Genomic DNA, 17734 nt, shown 5'->3' with positions numbered 1-17734 from the left:
TTCCTTCCTTCCTTCCTTCCTTCCTTCCTTCCTTCCTTCCTTCCTTCCTTCCTTCCTTCCTACCTTCCTTCCTTCCTTCTTTCCCTCCTTCATTTATTTTAAGTAGGCTCCACACCCAGCATGGAGCCTAACATGGGGCTTGAACTCATGACTGTGAGATCAAGACCTGAACCAACATCAAGAGTCAGACACTTAATTGACTGAGCCACCCAGGTGCCCCAAGGATGTGCAATCTAGCTGAATGTCTCCATGAGATGATTGATTTTTCCAGCCACCTTCTAAGGAAACTTAGGAAATGTGTATCAGAACTATACCTGTAAGGAACAAAAACAAGAAGCATTTATTGGCCCCCTCTTATGCCCACAGAATGCCCCAGGCTCAGCATCAGAGAAACCCCCGAGCTCCATGCCCCTCTGTGCAAAAGCTAACCAGAGTCTTCTAGGATTGGTCTCGGCAGCTGGAGTTCTGGGGAGAGCTGTGGACACTTGAAGAAGTGCAGGAAAGGAGCCCCACCACCCTTCCTTACTCTGTTTCTCCACTGCTCTTCTAGAATCTAAAATTCTGTTTTATGTCTGTATTTATCCATCTCTCTTTGCTACTGTGTAAGCTCCACAAGGTCAGGAATTATTATGGGTTTAGTTTGCTGCTGTGTCCGCAGTCCCCAGAAGGCTGTCTAGCACAGACTGAGCACTCAGTATATGATTGATGAATGAGTGAGTGAGTGAATGAATGAATGCAGACATTCATTTTTGAAATATTGTGAAAAATTGCATCTTGATGGGATTTTATGAACAGAAACTCACAGAAAATGTTTATCACACATTATTGATTTTGAATTTATATGATAATTATTATCCTACTACCCTCAAAATTTATCCAGAAACAATTCTTCATTTTTTTATATGCCATAACCAAACACTGGCCATAATTACATCCAGAGAGTCAGGAGACAAAATCATCCAAAAAATCTTTCAATAGAGGGGTGCCTAGGTGGCTCAGTCGATTGAGCATTGGATTTTTATTTTGGCTCAGGTCATGATCTCAGGGTCATGAGATCACACCCCATGTCAGCCCTGCCCTGAGCATGGGGTTGACTTAGGATTCTCTCCCTCTGCCCCTCTCACTCACTCCCTCACTCTCTCTCTCTATAAAAAAAAAAAATCTTCCAAGAGAAACATTTTTAGCATTTTCATTTCTCTACCTTTCTATCCAACTTCATCCAACCATATGCCATTTGGAGATGGCCAAAGTCAGCCACAAAACCTATTTCCCTTTGTGCAACACTCATTGCTTCCAGCAAATATAGTGTTCAGCCTTAATTGGTTTAGCTTACATTTAAAATATATGTGTTAAATTTATATTTATATTTAAGCATTTTTATTTTTATATACACAGATGCAAATTTTATGTCTTATTTTCTCTTCTACTTTACAAATTAATATCTCTTGCTTCCCATTCTTATTCCCACACCAGGTCTTATTTCTGAAGCCGGTCTTCCACATGCAACATATTTAAAAGATGACCCAAAATATACTCAGTTAAATAATCCTATGGGTATTCACTAATTCAAGCATTGACCTCTTTGTGTTAATGCAAATAAAGATACTGGTGTCTCTGAGAAAATCCAAATTTGCCAGAGACAAATTATTCTAAATCAAAAAGATTTCTTTGTTAAGTAGCATAACCTACTGGTGTTTTGAATGACTGTAGACTGATAACTATTTAAGAGACTTCTGACTGGCTGCCTTCCCACCCTAATCACTTCTTTACGCTCTCATTAACACAAAGCCCTACTTTATGTGATTGAGTTTTCTAGACCCCACTAAGCATTATGGTAAGCTTTCACTATGTTTGTCTTAAGGTGAAATAGTCAGTCCTCATTATTCACAGATTCCACGTTTGCAAATTCACCTACTAGATAAAATTTACTTGTAACCCCAAAGTCAATAAACGGCAAGGTCCTTTTACAGTCATTCACAGACATCTGCAAAACAGCCAAAAATTTCAGTGACATAATGCACATGTTCCCAGCTAAGGTCTAATGAGGTGACACTCCACCTTCTCATTTCAGCTCTCACATTGCAAACAAGTATCCTTTGTAAAAGAGTGTCCTTTCCGAGGTTTATTTAGTGCCACATCTTTCACATTTTTGTTCTTATAGTTGGTGATTTTATTGTTTAAAGTGGCCCAAGCACAGTGCTGAAGTGCTGTCTGATGTTCCTCAGCACAAGAAGGTTGTGATGTGCCTTATGGAGAAAATACATGTGTTAGACCAGCTTTATCCAGGCATGAGGTAAAGTGCCATGAGTCCAATGTTAATGAATCAACAATATATATTAAATAAGCTGTCTTGAAACAGAAACCAGAAAACAAGGTTATGTATTGATATGTTGACCAAATGTTGTGACCAGAGGCTCGCAGGCAGCAAACCCTATATTTCCTCTAGGAACAATGGTTCAGTATTCACTAAGTTGGTGTTCAGTGACTTTATAGAACATCACTATCACAAATGATGAGAATCAACAGTACAAGAAGTTCCACAAGCACCAAACAGGGATCTCCCCTGCTCCTGGGAACCATCAGTCCTGTGTCACATCCCCACAGCCCTCTCCTCTCCATGGGAAAGCTGCCCAGACTATGTTGGCAACCCTGAGGTCTGCTATGGGACTGGAGACATGCAGGTGAGCAAGAAATACAAGTATATTCTGGCCCCTGGAACTGCTCTCAACCAGTGATGTCTGGGGACATCTGACAGGCAACCCTCCATTGGGGTGACTCTGAGGCATGTTCTTCACTGCTTCTCAGAGTTCCCTGGAGGGACTGGGCTCCAGTTGCTTATAGATAACTGAGTTGATAATGCAATGTTTAGCGGCTTCATTCCCTTTCTTCTCACTTAACTGCTACTATCTCCCAGATAAACTACTTGCATTCCGATTTTTGTCTCACAGTCTGCCACATAGGAACCCAAACCCAGATGCACCCTGATCCCAAAGCTGTCAAAAGCATCTCAGTGGAGGTGACATAACAGCAAAGTCACTACCACTACAATGACACCCCCCACCAAGTAAGGTATTTATATGACTTAGAAACATACCCAATGCCCACAACACAAAGGGCCATTACCGCAGGGTTCCAAAACCCCATTCTAGGGACTGTTCAGCAAGCCAATCCCTTTGTGACCCTCTGGAAATACTGGAGAATCTATGACAAGAGAGCTCCTGGCAGCACCTGGCACATGATATGTGCTCAAAATTGGTTGTTCATTGAATGAACGTACGGTAGACTTTCAACATCAATGCAAAACCTGTCGGGTTTTGAGCAATGAAATAGTAATACAAATTGGGTTGCAGAGAATTAATCTGACATTGACATAGAGGATGGGGAGGAAGGGAGATAAACTCATGTGTTCCAGTTAAATGAGAGAATGAGGCATATATATAGAGAGAGATATTTTAATCTAAGTATATTTAAAAGCAAGAGATCAAATTCTAAATGGAGAGCAAGAGGAGAGGGAAAGAAAGGAGAGAGAAAAGAGAAAGAGGGAGAGCCCGAGTCCCACAGTGAGCCGAGCAGACATCCACCCCCACCAACAACATGTCACCCTTAGACCCCCACCACGGAAATAACCCTACAGAACAAAGGCTCAGTCAGAGCCACAAGTTCAAGCTTCCCTGGGCTGTCGATAACACACAGTAGCAGACAGCATCCTGTGCAAGGGGCAAACCACCGGCAGGAAGCAGCCTCTGTCTTTATGCTTTCCTAAGATATTTATACACTCCTCTGTGGCCAGCAAACATAACTGGTGTAACTTGGATGAAATTTTAATTATACAGGATTTTAATGATTTAAGTTGCTGTGGGTGAAGAGGGGAAGCCAATAAGAAGGGAGCAAAGGTTCAACTAAGTACAGCTGCCTGTTTCCCCTCAGCCCTGTAGAAAAAACCAGCATTCCAGAGGAAGGTCTCAAGGTTCACTGTTGAAGGTAGGAGAGAGCCACATAATTCTAGCTCCTGGCTATGGGCACTGGCTCTGTCACTCCTCAGTATCGCCACAACATGTCAACGAGTTTATAGATCTGGAGTTGATAATCTTGCTATAGAAAGGATTTGGGGGTAACTGTGCTCTCCATACTCACATTGTTTTTTATCTGCCACTTTCTTTTAGACTTTTCTTCCTTCTCCCCATTTCTGCTTTATATTCTTCTGGACTAGCCTGTCCATACTCGTCCCCACTGTCAAGAGCTGCACCAGACGGAGACCACTCTGTTCTGCCCAGAATATTCTCATCCTTATCTTGAAAACAGAGAGAACATTTGCCTCAATGTGGAGCCACAGAAGGACCTCAGTGGAATTTGTATCCACCATTTACATTACGAACACATGACTGGCCCAGGTTGGAATGAGATCAGCACTGGCTCCAGTGATTCTCACCAATACGCCCATCTTTTTATTATTACATAATCCTATTCAGCAGACCTACAACATCAGACTGCTCTGGGGGACTTAGAGAGATGGCTGAGTTAGGCACACAGTAATAAAGTGTGTGTTTCATTCATTCAACCATTTACTGAGAACTAATTACTGTGGCTAGATCCCTTGAGGGCTACAGTGATGAATATCACTGAGGTTTGAATCCCAAGTTGTTGATAATTCGGCAAGAAGCAAGATGTGTGCTCAATCTGCAATAGAACAGAGCAAAGCATCCTGACAAATGAGGTAAGACGGCTCTCAGCTGGGAGTTCAGGATAGCTTCACAGACAGCATTTGAACTTGGCCTTGGAGGACTGATGGAATTTCCATATGGAAAGACAAGGAATTCTGGGTGAAATGAATAGAGGAAAGAATGAACAGGTGGAATGAACAGAGGTAGAAATGTAGAAGGTTGTGCGGAAGGCATTCAGGTGCAGGAAGTAGTTCATTTTTGGCTACAACATATGTATCTTAAATGAGTTAAAGCTAAAAGAGTTAAATTAGGGCTTGAATTGTTTTTTACAGGCAGTGGGGAGACAATGAGTGTCAGAGCACCTGGTTCAACCCTTCATTTCAAAAAGTAGAGCCCCATACCTAGAGAGATTGTGAGTCTTCCCCCAAGATCCTGTAGCAAGTCAGAGCTGGCTCTGGGTTCTCATTCCAAGGCCCCTCACCGTGTGGCTATTTCACCATCAGAACTGAGCCTCGGGACAAATAATCTGGCAGCAGAATAAAAAAATAGATGACAGAGGTGAACGACTGTGGGCACGGGAGCTGCAAGGAGGTCTTCTCAGGTTCCAGGAAAGGAATACGGAGCACCTGGACCAAGCTGTTGGCAGTGGGAATGTGAAGGAAGGTTCAAGTCCAAGAGTAATTGTGGAGGGAGGATTTACAGGATGAGATGACTGTTTGGCTGTTGTGGGCTGTGGCAGGGGGAGGTAGAAGAGCTGATTCCAAGGTTTTGAGCCCAAGTGACTAGGAGTCCCATTTATGGAAAAAGGAAATCGCCCACTCTTTCCTTGGTTCCTGGCAGTGCACTTTCCTCTCCACCCCTCAGCTGCCAAGAGTGCTCCTTCAGAGTTTTTCCTGGCCCCAAAGTCAAGGCTTCTGGACAGAGAAGAGCTCTTGCTCCACAACCTGGGATGACATCAACACTGTTGTGCGCCCCTCCTTTTTGTTAGTCTCTCTGTTCTTGGAGTTCTTGTTTCCATGGGCTTTTATGACTTACTTGTCAATTTTTCTTCAACCCACTAAATAGAATTGTTTTCTAAGTTTATATTCTTTTCTCTTTTTATAGTAGTAACATATGACTGAACCTCAATTCAAATTAGTTCAAGTAAAAAATGGGATTTATTGGTTCCTGAAGTTGAAAAACTTGAAGGTATGTATAGCTCTGGGTACAACTGGATCCATGTGTCTAAACTCTCTCTCTCTCTCTCTCTCTCTCTACCCCCTCTCCCTCTCTCCTCTCTCTGTCACACACACACACACACACACACACACACACACACACGCGCGCGCGCACACACACACACAATCAGTTCTGCCTCTCTTTCTGTTGGCTTCACGCCTAAGCAGACTCCACCGGTAAGACAGCCTCCAGCAGCTCTATAGCCTCCAAGTTCAGCTGCTTCAGTGGAAGGAAAAGCTCCAATGGTTCCAACACAGTGCTAGGATTTCGTTTTGCTAGACCCAACTTGGTCAGGTACCATTCCTAACCCAATCACTATGACCAGAGGGATGGAATATGCTGATTGGCCAGGACCCAGGCAGCAAGTGGCCGGGGTTAGTCTCTCCAAGTCACATGAACTAAGAGCTGGAAATGGGGTCCTCGAAAAGAAACTCAAAAGGAAATCACATAATCATGGTTACCAGAGAGGGGGAGTCGATGCTGGCTGGGGAAAAAAAAAACGACACCTTTTTTGTCGTTTGCATCTACTCATATCCTAAGTATGTCTGCTTTTCCTTTGGATTTCTGGATTCCTTCCTAGATACTTTCTCCTAAACATCTCACCTTTACTACACACTCCATACATTCAGAGGTGAATGTTTCTCCTACTATATTTCCTATTTGTCTATATAGTGCCACCATATTCTAAGGCACCTGTGATCAGACTTTGGAGTTATTTTTCATCTTCCCTCTGCTACACTTGATTCCCTTTCCCAAAACACAAGTACTTACATATACAAACACACACATATGCACATCCAAATTCTTTGATTCCTTCTCTGCTTTGTCTTTCACATCAACCATCTCGCTCTATGTGTTGGGTTGTAAAAACAGCCGAATCTTTCACTCTTCTCAATCCACACCCTCTCCAATGTGATTCTGCATTTGTCCCAATGACAGATAAAGTTTATTTCCCCCACTCAGTGAATCTGGGTTGGACTTGTAGCATCCTTTGGCCAATGTGGCTGGTCTTTGTGACTGCCTGTGCCTCGCTCCTCTGTCTTCACCATGAGGCCATGCTCAAGCATGCCTGCAGAGCAAAGACAAGCATCCCAGGTAAGCCCAGTCTAGACTAGCCAGGCACCAGGGGACCTAGCAGCTGACCACAGATCCTTGAGAGCCAAAAGCAGAAAAGCTGCCAGGCTGAGCACAGTCCAACTTGATGACCCACAGAATCATGAGTTAAATAAATCATTGTTATTTTTAAAGCACTAAATTGTGGGTTTCTGTGTTACATGGCAAACACTAACTGATACACCTTCCTTCCTAATGACACTAACTTAAATCATGTTTTCCATTTCCATCTTACTTAGTTGGTTGTTTGAGGTGGTCTTGGAATAATTAGTAATAATTATAGAAATGATTAGTTAAGTATTAGAAAAGACTTACTTAGTATTTATTCTGTGCCAGACATTACCTGAACACCTACATATAACAACTCATTAAAAGTTTCACAGCAGTAAACTTTATCACTGTCCATATACAAGGATACCAGAGTACATGTGAGAGAGGATCACTAGGAAAGATTATTCATCCTGGAAACAGAAGCCAAACAATCAGGGATGTCTGGTCATATAGGAGGCATCATGGACTTCTATGACCAATTTCTTCCATTAATGCCATCTCTGTGCAGCATGAAATCCCATCAAAGAATGTGATTTTCTTTCCTAGACAACCACACTAAACTTTCCATCACTCTTAAAAATACATGAGTTCCGTACAAATCAGTGGGAATTGCTCATGCATCTCTGAGGACCAAACTGATCTTTACTGATTAAAAAAACCTACTCAAATAAGACAGTACTAATAGTACTGTACTAATTAGTATTAGTACTAATACAGTACTGTGTCTTCTTGCAGTGGTTATCAAAGCTACTGTGTTTAACAGACAAATTTAATCAAGAAAATTATCTACTCTTGGGGCGCCTGGGTGGCTCAGTCGGTTAAGCGTCTGCCTTCTGCTCAGGTCATGATCCCAGGGTCCTGGTTCTGAGGCCCACATCAGGCTCCCTGCTCAGTTCAGAGTCTGCGTCTCCCTCTCCCTCTGCCTGCCACTACCCCCTGCTTGTGCTCTCTCTCTCTCTCAAATAAATAAATAAAATCTTCTAAAAAAAGAAAATTACTCTTTAAAGATAGCAGTACTAAATAATAAAGATTGCCCCAGACTCTCATCAATTAATCTATCATTGTCCCCAAAATAACCCATGTCTAAAATGAGTGCCATGACAATGCTACCATGGAAACTTCTCCATTATGAAGAAATCCCTGCAGTAGTGGTAGAGGGGGTAAGGAAGAGGGAAAATTGTTTTAGCAAAAATATAGCATTTTTAAAAATTAAATTAAGAATGATATTTGAGGACTACTTGAGGATCTTACACAATTTAAGATTAGACTCAATTTTTGTTTAGTCCAATATTTCTAGTAGCTATTTTTGTTACTTTTTATTCCAGTTGTCCCAAGTATGGAGGAAAAGGAAGGGCTATTTCCTTCGGTTAACAGGTGGGGTTGAAAGGAAAAGTTTTATAGCCACTCATGATAAGGAGCCCAGTAAAGAATTTTATTTTAGTGGAAATAATACCTCAAGATAGGTAGAGGTCAATCTTAACAAGATCATAAAATAGGGAGAAGTAGCAAAATGAGTCTGGCCCTGATTCCCTGCACAAAAGGGATCACTACGCTGAGTTCTGATGCACTTCCATAACACGAGATGGGCATTCTTTGCCCTGGAAAACATCATTTCCATTTTGTTCTTGGAGCCTGAACTATTTTAATCTTTGTTGCTGTTAAAATACACACAAACATCCCATAAATGCATACAAGCACAGGAGTGATGAGAAAATAGAAACGGGGCAAAAACAACCTGATTTTGAGGGCATAAGATGAAACCTGAAATGGTCTAATGTCACAAAACCATCAAATATATGCCACACAACTACCATGTATTTAATTATCAATTATCCTGTTAAGATGCTCTTGTTATATGGCTTGTAAACAAATTGTCAGTTCATTTCCTATTATTACTAAGTGCAAAAATGCAAGAGGTGAAGAAACTTTGATATATAGGGAAAGCATTAAAAATTACAAAAAGAGAACTCTCCTAGATCAGGTGAGAAAAAAAGATGATGACAATGTTATGTTCTACTGACTTCCCAGAAAAACTGAGAAAGATGTTATAAATAGACAACTTCTATTCTGTTTTACTCTAGAATACCTTCAAAGAACATTCCAGGGGAGAAAAATGTAATCCTGCTTGCCACTTGTTATCTATATCTTAATGTTGAGTATTCTTATTTTCTCAAAATGCAACCCTAGAGTGATTTTTTAACCCTTTCTCGGTCTCTCTTAAAGACAAACCTAAAATGAATTTAACTTCAAAGGGGTCATAGAAACTTTAATCTTACAGCACAGTGAACGTACACAGAGGAATCTGATAAGGCAGATCAAACACTTGCCCCCAGTTGCATTCTTGTGATTTCCCCTTTAGAACAGTGCCACTCTATAACCACTTCTTAGTAGTTTAAATGTATTATTCCAACCCACAAAAATAATAGATGATGAACAGGCTAGTCTTATGCAGCCGTTGAGAAGGTAGCCATAATTTCAAAATTCTAATGCTCCCTACACCCTCAATTTTGTTTATGGGTCAGGAAGTTGGGTTTTTTTAAGGTTTATTTATTTATTTTAGAAAGAGAGAAAGTGTGTGGGGGGTGGGAAGGGGCAGAGGGAGAGAGAGAATCTCAAACAGAATCCGTGTTGAGGCAAAGCCCAATGTGAGGCTTGATTTCATGACCCTGAGATCATAACCTGAGCCAAAATCAAGAGTTGGATGCTTAACTGACTGAGCCATCCAGGTGCCCCTATGGGTCAGGAAATTCTAAGCACTTTGAGTTTCCATTCTTCTCCCAAGTTTGGTGAGCATCTTCATGACCATTACTTTCAACTCTTTATCAGGTAAATTACTTATTTCCATTTCATTGAGGTCTTTTGCTGGGGTTTTGTCTTGTTCTTTCATTTGTAACAGATGCCTTCGTCTTCTCACTTTGCTTGAGTCTGTGTTTGTTTTTATGTTATTATGCAAAACAGCTACCTTTCCCAGTCTTGAAGGAATGGTCTTGTGTAGGAGATGAAACTTATCATTGAACCCCTTGCCCTAGCTTTTGGTGATCTCCCAAACCTTTGTGATTGTCGAAGTAGACTGATTTATTCTTGATAGGTCCTAATTGTTGACTGTGTGCCAGCAACTGTCGGGGTTCCAAAGGGAGTGACCTCGGTCAGAACCTACTTTCAGGCTGACTGGAAGCCAGATACTCAGGCAGCAGTGTTTAATGTACGTAAATACATACGGTCCTGTGGGACCACAGTTGTAGACCCTGTTGACCTCCAGACCAGGAGATCTAGAGGTATCCCCTGAGTGACCATTGTAAGAGTCCAGGCTTCAGATAAGGATGTAAGTTCCTTTCTGGGAGGTACCAGTGAGCTGTGGTGAGGCACAAAGATGATGTCTCCCTGTATAAGTTCCCTGAAAACACCTCCGTGTAGCACACCTGAAACCTAGCCCTCAGGTTGAAGCTCCAGGACAGGTAAATCGGCCTTTCTCACAGGCAGACTGGGAAAGTGCCGTAGGTACGGTAGCCTGCCCAGAACTGTCTTTTCTATTGCTACAGTCCTGTGGGGTCCAGGAACACAAGCCCCTCTGGTCACCAGAGCCAGGTAATCAAGAGGCATCCTTTGTGTGTACTGCGCTCACCTACCAGCTTTAGCAAGGTTTTGAAAAGGTATTGAGAGAGGACTACCTCCATGACATTAGTCAGGCCAGGAAAGAGTTGTGGGGTCAGGGGATAGAGGCCATGTCTATGAGCACCTGCCTGCTCTAGGAAGGGAGAGGGAGAGTGCTCTCAACAGCACCTCTATCCCCAAAGTTGCAGCTGGTCCCTGCCCCTCTGGCAGATGCTTTAAGATTAGCAAAGAATCTCCTTCAGATATGATCCGGTCACCTCTCATATTGCTGCCTTTGTAATAAGTCCTGGGATAAGTGAGTCTATGCATGATACCCCTCAAAAGGAGTATATCAGATCCACACAGCCCCCCAGGCCCCCTAAGCATAAGTCTCTTGATTCCCAAAGCCAGATATTTCAAGGGCTTTGTCTTTCAAGGGCAGGTCCCAAGGATTGAGGTGCCAGATGTGGGTACAACCTCTCACTCCTTAGGGAGAAACTCCAGACGCATGAGATCCCTCTCTATAGTTTATGCCACACACTAGGGGTAGTGTTTTGGGAGACACTACATCGTTGTCTCTCCTACCTGTCTCCATGTTATCTTTCTATCCCTTGTTGTGGAGGGAGATGTTCAGCTAGTTTTCAGTTCTTTTTCAGCAGGAATTAATCCGTAGGTAGCTGTAGATTTGGTGTTTCCATGGGAGGAGGTAAGTTCAGGGTCTTCCCACACCACCACATTGAACACCCTCCACAACAGGTAATTTTAATTTTTGAGGTAGACCTTGAAAGATGAGAATTTTTTTCCAGATGAAGAAAGGAATGTTTAGACAGAGAGAAGACAAAGAAAATAACCATGTGGATGGAAATGCTAATATAGAAATCATAGATACCATAATAATCATAGAGAAAATAGTTAAGACATACTAAATTAAAATTATTTTTCCATTAAAGTGAAAAGGACAAAAATAAGGTACAACTCCCATTCCATCAATGACTACTTATGATATCCCAGGCATGGCGCAAAGTACCTTTTATTTAATTAAGAATTAGTAAGGAGTAAAAACACAATCCACATGCAAATGATATTAAATATACTCCACGTTTTAGATTTTGATGAGTTAAACTTTTATATTAACTACCTTTCTCTGCCTTTCCCAAGGCCTTCCATGTCTCTCCACAGGCACATTACCTCTCCTCCTACAACTCACCCCTAGCCACAACTGCCCCCCTTGTTATTCCTCGAACACCAGGCATGCTCTCAGCTCAGGGTCTTTGCTCTGGGGAAACAGGCAGAACTTTTCTCAGTATAATTCATGGACAAAGATAGATGCACCTACAGTGGTCATATAGTTGAAAAGTGGTTATTCATGCTATGGAGCTGATTTATAAAACTGATCTGGACAAGGAGGAAATCCAAAGTACTGTCCAAGACCAAACGGTAGACTTCATAAGAGAGTCACAGGCCATTACATGGCCCTAAAACTGAAGCTCTATAGATGGATGAAACGAGTTTGGGCTTAGTTACCTTAGAGAAAACAAAACTATTCCCTAGTAATTCTCTCGATATATGGAAAGAGTATTTTAAGGGAACTACCAAAGCTGAGACTCATTTATTTTTATCTTCATCCCATCCCACCCTAAGAAGGACGTGAGGCAAACCCACTAACTTATAATAGGATAGATTTTGGTGAAGTATAAAAAAATTTTGGAGGATTATTCATGAATAAAAACAGGAAAATAATGAAAAGGCCTCAGCTCTGTTAATACACCATGCTTGGTGACATGAGCTGAAATCAGATGGCATCATCCTAAAAATGCAAGATTTTCTGGAAGCCACATTTCCGTTTCAGATAATCTTCTCTCAGAAAACTCCCTAACCCTCACCTCCTGAAGAAGTTTACTTTGGACCAAATGTTTGTCCAAAATTCATATGTTGAAACTTAATTACCAGTGCTAAGGTACTTGTAGGTAATCATATCATCAGGATGGAGTCATCATGAATGGGATTAATGTGCTTATAACAAGAGACATAAGAAAGATGAATGCTCTTTCCCCATGTGAGGACACAGGAAGAGAGCAGTCATCTGTAAACTAGAAAGAGAGCCCTTTCAGAAATCAAATTGACTAGCACCTTGATCTTGGACTTTCTAGCTTCCAGAACTGTGAGAAATAAATGTTTAAGCCACTCAGTCTATGGTATTTTGTCATAACAGCCTACACATACTAAGTCAGAGGCTAAAGCCAGTGTCACTTCAATGCTGAAAGGAGAGTCCCAATTCCTCAAATGAGCATTCCCCTAGCACAGAAGAAATTATGCCTCTCACTTTATCTATGTTTACAAACCAGGCTATTTGGAGTAGAAAAAAGGGTGTAGCAGAAAAAAGGTCAAGGTAGTCTTCAAAACCTCAGTACCGGGGCGCCAGGGTGGCTCAGTTGGTTAAGCATCCAGCTCTTGATTTAGGTTTGCATCGTGATCTCAAGCTCCTGGGATCAAGCCCTGTGCTGGGTATCGAGCTCAGCAAGGAGTCTCCTTGAGATTCTCTCTCTCCTTCTCCCTCTGCTCCTCTCCCAGCCTGTGCTCCCTCTCTCTCTCTCTAAAAATAAATAAATAAATAAATCTTTAAAAAAAAAAAAACTCTCAGAACCCCCATTTAAGAGCAGAACAACCCAAACTGAGAAATGAAATTATAAAGCTTTTACCCAATTGCTTATACCCATTACTTAACTATAAATTCACTTGTTACCTACTTCCTCTGATGCTTTTCTCTTGTAATAGCTTAGCAGGATAGAAACATGTAATTAATTTCAAACACCCAATGAACCATGTAATACAGAAAATAATACAAGTAATACCAAGACTTTTTCAGCAACTATTTCAAACATAGGTGGAAAATTATGTCTATTTTGTGCCAGGCATTGTGCTGTGCAATTTAGATGTATTATCTTGGTCAATCTTCACAGTAATCCCCATTTCACATATGATAAATTTTCATATATGACAAACCCCTTAACAGAGGTAAAGTAACTTACTTGAGATCACAGAACTAATACACAGACTTAAACTCAGGACTCAGCATCCTTGTATTTAAGCACTACACTATGCTACCCCTCTCAAAGGGTATTTATAGTCTCTAGGAGAGGCAGATGTGTAAACCAAAGTAACTGCACAATCTTGTGCAGTTGTACAATCTTGTACTAATTACAGTTATAGAATTATAGTGTCTAGGAAAGCATCACAAAGTGATTCATGCACTAAATCATACGGATCACATTATAGACAAGAAAGGAAAGAGTAAATGGGAGCAAGAGAAGAAAAAGTGTGCGTGAGCACCCAGAGGAAGGGTTGGGGGCATGAGACAGTTTAGCAGGTATGAGGAGTGACAAGTGGCACTCACTGGAACATTCCACAGGGGCATGACAGAGGGTGAGGTTGAAGACTGAGACATAATGACAAGAGCCTTGCCTACTGGGCTAACAGGCTTGGGTAACCCACAGATGGACCTGAAAGAAATGTTCATTTTAGAAAGAAGGATTTCAGAGCATTGGGGGAATGGCTTAGAAGGAACAAAGTAGAGATACAGAGACATGGAGAATGTTATGGCATTGACCAGGCTAGAGATGATGAAGTCTCAAATAAAGACAAGGAAATGGATAGGAGATGTTAAGGTCAGAAGATACTTAAGAAGTAAAATCAGGGCGCCTGGGTGGCTCAGTTGGTTGAGCGACTGCCTTTGGCTCAGGTCATGATCCTGGAGTCCCAGGATCGAGTCCCGCATCGGGCTCCCTGCTCGGCAGGGAGTGTGCTTCTCCCTCTGACCCTCCCCCCTCTCATGTGCTCTCTCTCTCATTCTCTCTCTCAAATAAATAAATTAAATCTTTAAAAAAAAAAAAAAGAAGTAAAATCAGTCAGACATGATGAATGATCCTGTGTATGAGGAAATGTCTATACCAACTTCCAAATTTTGGCCTCAGATGACTGAGTCAATGGTAAGATCACCAGTCTCAATAGTGAAAACTCTAGAAGGAACTGGAAGGCAACTTGTTGAGTTTAAATGCATGTAGGGCATTCAGGGATAGATGCTAAGAAGGTTCTGAAGCCTGGAGAAGTGGTCCTGTGTTTTCGTACTTGCTCATCATTAGTACAAATTAGGGGAACATACCCAAGAAAGCACAACCACATCTTATCTAAGGAAATGAAGTTGAAGTATTGCTAAAAACCCTGAACTTTGTGTATAAAACAAACCTAAGAAGACTCTGAAAGGTGGAGGGGAGAAAGGAAAACTGACTAGGGGCCTTGGGACTTGAGGACAACACGATGTTAAGTCCCGTGGGTTTTCTTTTTGCTTCACATACCCAAGACAGGGTACTGGAGAGGCCAGCAACTCAAAAACTAAAACAGGTACAGACCAGAAAAAAAAACAAGAAAAGTTTGCCCCCTCTATTGGAAGGACTGGGAAAAACACAACCTAGCAAGATAAAAAAAGGTTGAGACAAAAACCACTCTACCCCAGCCAAACACCACAGAAAAAATATGGCCCCCATCTCTTCCATCTGCAATGGCCAACCAAGAGCCCAGACTTCCACTAGCACCCATTCCCAAGATGACAAACTTACCAAAAGTGGAGAACAGATGCGTGGTTGCCAGCGGCTCGGAATGGTGTGGGTAAAAGAGGTGATTACAAAAGGATAGCATGAAAGCCGTGTTTGTGGTGATGGAATGGTTCTGTATCTTCATTACAGTGGTGGTTATATGAATCTACACTTGTGACAAAATGGCAAAGATCTATACACACACATCTTGTACCAGTGTCAATTTGCTGCCTTAGATACAGCCCTATAGTAAGAAGTAACCATTGGGAGAAACTGGGTGAAGGGTACCCAGAATCTCTGTACTACCTTCGCAAGTTTCTGAGAATCTATAATTATTTCTAAATAAAAAGTTTTCAATTTTCAGAGAAACACACACACACACAGAACAAAATTGTTACATAGAAAAGGGTCACCAGATGATATTTAGTTTTAGTATTTCTTTCATTGGTGCTTTACTATAGGGATGTCTGAGTTTATTAAAATTTACAGCACTTCAACAAAACAATAAACTACACTCCGCAGATTCTATCCAGAAGGAGCTAGATATTTCTCATTTTCCACAATATGCTTGGTTGCAGCCCCAGTTTGTATCTCTAGCCCTACTGTTTTCTAATTCCATTACCTTCTCAAGAGCGTCAGTCTCATCTGTGAAATGGGGCTAAGAATACATGGCACCTGCATGGTTGTATTTAAAGTTCTTTCCAGGGCAGCTGGGTAGCTCAGTCTGTTGAGCATCTGATTCTTGATTTTGGCTCACGTCATGATCTCCAGGTCGTGAGATCGAGCCCCGCATTTGGCTCTGCCCTCAGTGTGGTGCCTGCTTGTCCCTCTTCCTCTGCTCCCCCCCCACCTCTCTCAAATAAATAAATGAATAAAATCTTTTTAAAAATTAATAAAAAGTCCTTTCTTAACGCTGAATCCAAAATGGGGGAGGGTCCCTTTAGCCAATTCTCCCTCAGCTGTGGTACTCTGTGAAAAAGAAATACAGGATAGCAACAACCAAGCCAAGAAAGACAGTGCAGAAGCTTGCATACATTGTGCTAAATAAAAATTATAGATGTGTCACAAATGAACAGCAATGTTGTAAATGCTCCAGACGTATGATGCTTGTTGTATAAAATGATGGAGAATCAAGTGGCAAGACCAGAACTTATGGTATAACAAAACGCCACATGTTTGAGTGAACCATATAGTCCCAGCATATAAAGGCTCCCAGAGGCACCAAAAAGCTACTATCTTTGCCTTTGCTTCTTTGATTCCACGAGCGACCCCTCTACTAGCCTGGAAGGAGAGTCAACAGTTAGGAGGCCATTGGCCAACAGTAATGAGCTAAAGCATTAGTGATGGAAAATGAAAGGGGGATATAAGAGATATGCTGATGATGAATTAGACATCAAGATAAAGGAAAAAAATAAGAATGACATACAGGTTCTGGCTTGGGGGACACATTCAAGGAGATACGAAAAACAAGAGGGAGAGACAGGAGTAAATGTAATAAGTCCATTTGGGGACATATTTAACTTCAAGAGTCTGTGGATATACAGATGTGGAGCTAAAAGAGAGGCCTGTGGCAGAGGAGTCAATTTAGGGTTAGTGGCATGCTAACTATAAGGTGGAAACATGGGTGTGGCCTCCCAGGAAGGATACAGAGTGAGAAGAGAAGAAGGCGAAGACAGCGCCCTGAGGAAGGCTGAAACACATGTCGGGCAGGAGAGGTTACTGGAAAGGCCACTCAAAAAGAGCAAGCAGAGAGGAAGGAGAAGATGGGGAGAGAGGGAAGTCCTGGAAGCCAGGTGAGGAAAGAGAGGGGCGTGGAAAGGTGACCCATGGATTTGACACATGGATGTCAGTGGTAGTGGTGGGGTCTGGGGGACGCTGCACCAGGTTGCCGAGCAGGCTTGACAGCAGATGAGAAAGACCAGCCAGTAAAGGTAGAGTGCTCTGTGGATCAGTGGGTCTGAAACCGGACCCCCAGCCATCAGCATCACCTGGACACTTGTCAGAAATGCACGTTCTCGGACTCCAAAACTACTGAATCAGAAACTCTGGGGAGGAAGCCCAAGAACCTATGCTTTGACAAGTTCTCTAGATGATGCTGGTACCACCAAAGTTTAGGGGACACAGATCTAAAGCTGGGGAAGGAACTGTCAATGAGAGAAAGAAGGGGACGCCAAGGGAGGAATTTGCTTTTCAAAATGGGAGATTTTAAACATGCTTCTATGCTTTGAAGAAAAGAACATTTTTAAAAAGAAGAAACCGGAAAAAAAAAGGGGGGGTGGTGCCTGGGTGGCTCAGTCGTTGGGCGTCTGCCTTCGGCTCAGGTCATGATCCCAGCTCCTGGGATCGAGCCCCACATCGGGCTCCCTGCTCCACGGGAGGCCTGCTTCTCCCTCTCCCACTCCCCCCTGCTTGTGTTCCCTCTCTCGCGCTGTCTCTCTCTGTCAAATAAATAAATAAAATCTTTAAGAAGAAGAAGAAGAAGAAGAAGAAGAAGAAGAAGAAGAAGAAGAA

General features: G+C 42.1%; 1 long non-coding RNA gene across 3 annotated transcripts in view; it reads right to left on the bottom strand.

Annotated features, from left to right (window-relative positions):
- The window catches only part of LOC118006249, a 106872-nt gene that overhangs the window by 16923 nt on the left and 72215 nt on the right, over positions 1 to 17734 (bottom strand). The window lies entirely within an intron of this gene.

Source organism: Mirounga leonina, unplaced genomic scaffold (assembly GCF_011800145.1).
Source record: "Mirounga leonina isolate KUSES-001 unplaced genomic scaffold, KU_Mleo_1.0 Mir_95, whole genome shotgun sequence".
NCBI lineage: Eukaryota > Metazoa > Chordata > Mammalia > Carnivora > Phocidae > Mirounga > Mirounga leonina.
This window is presented reverse-complemented; position numbering and strand designations above follow the sequence as displayed.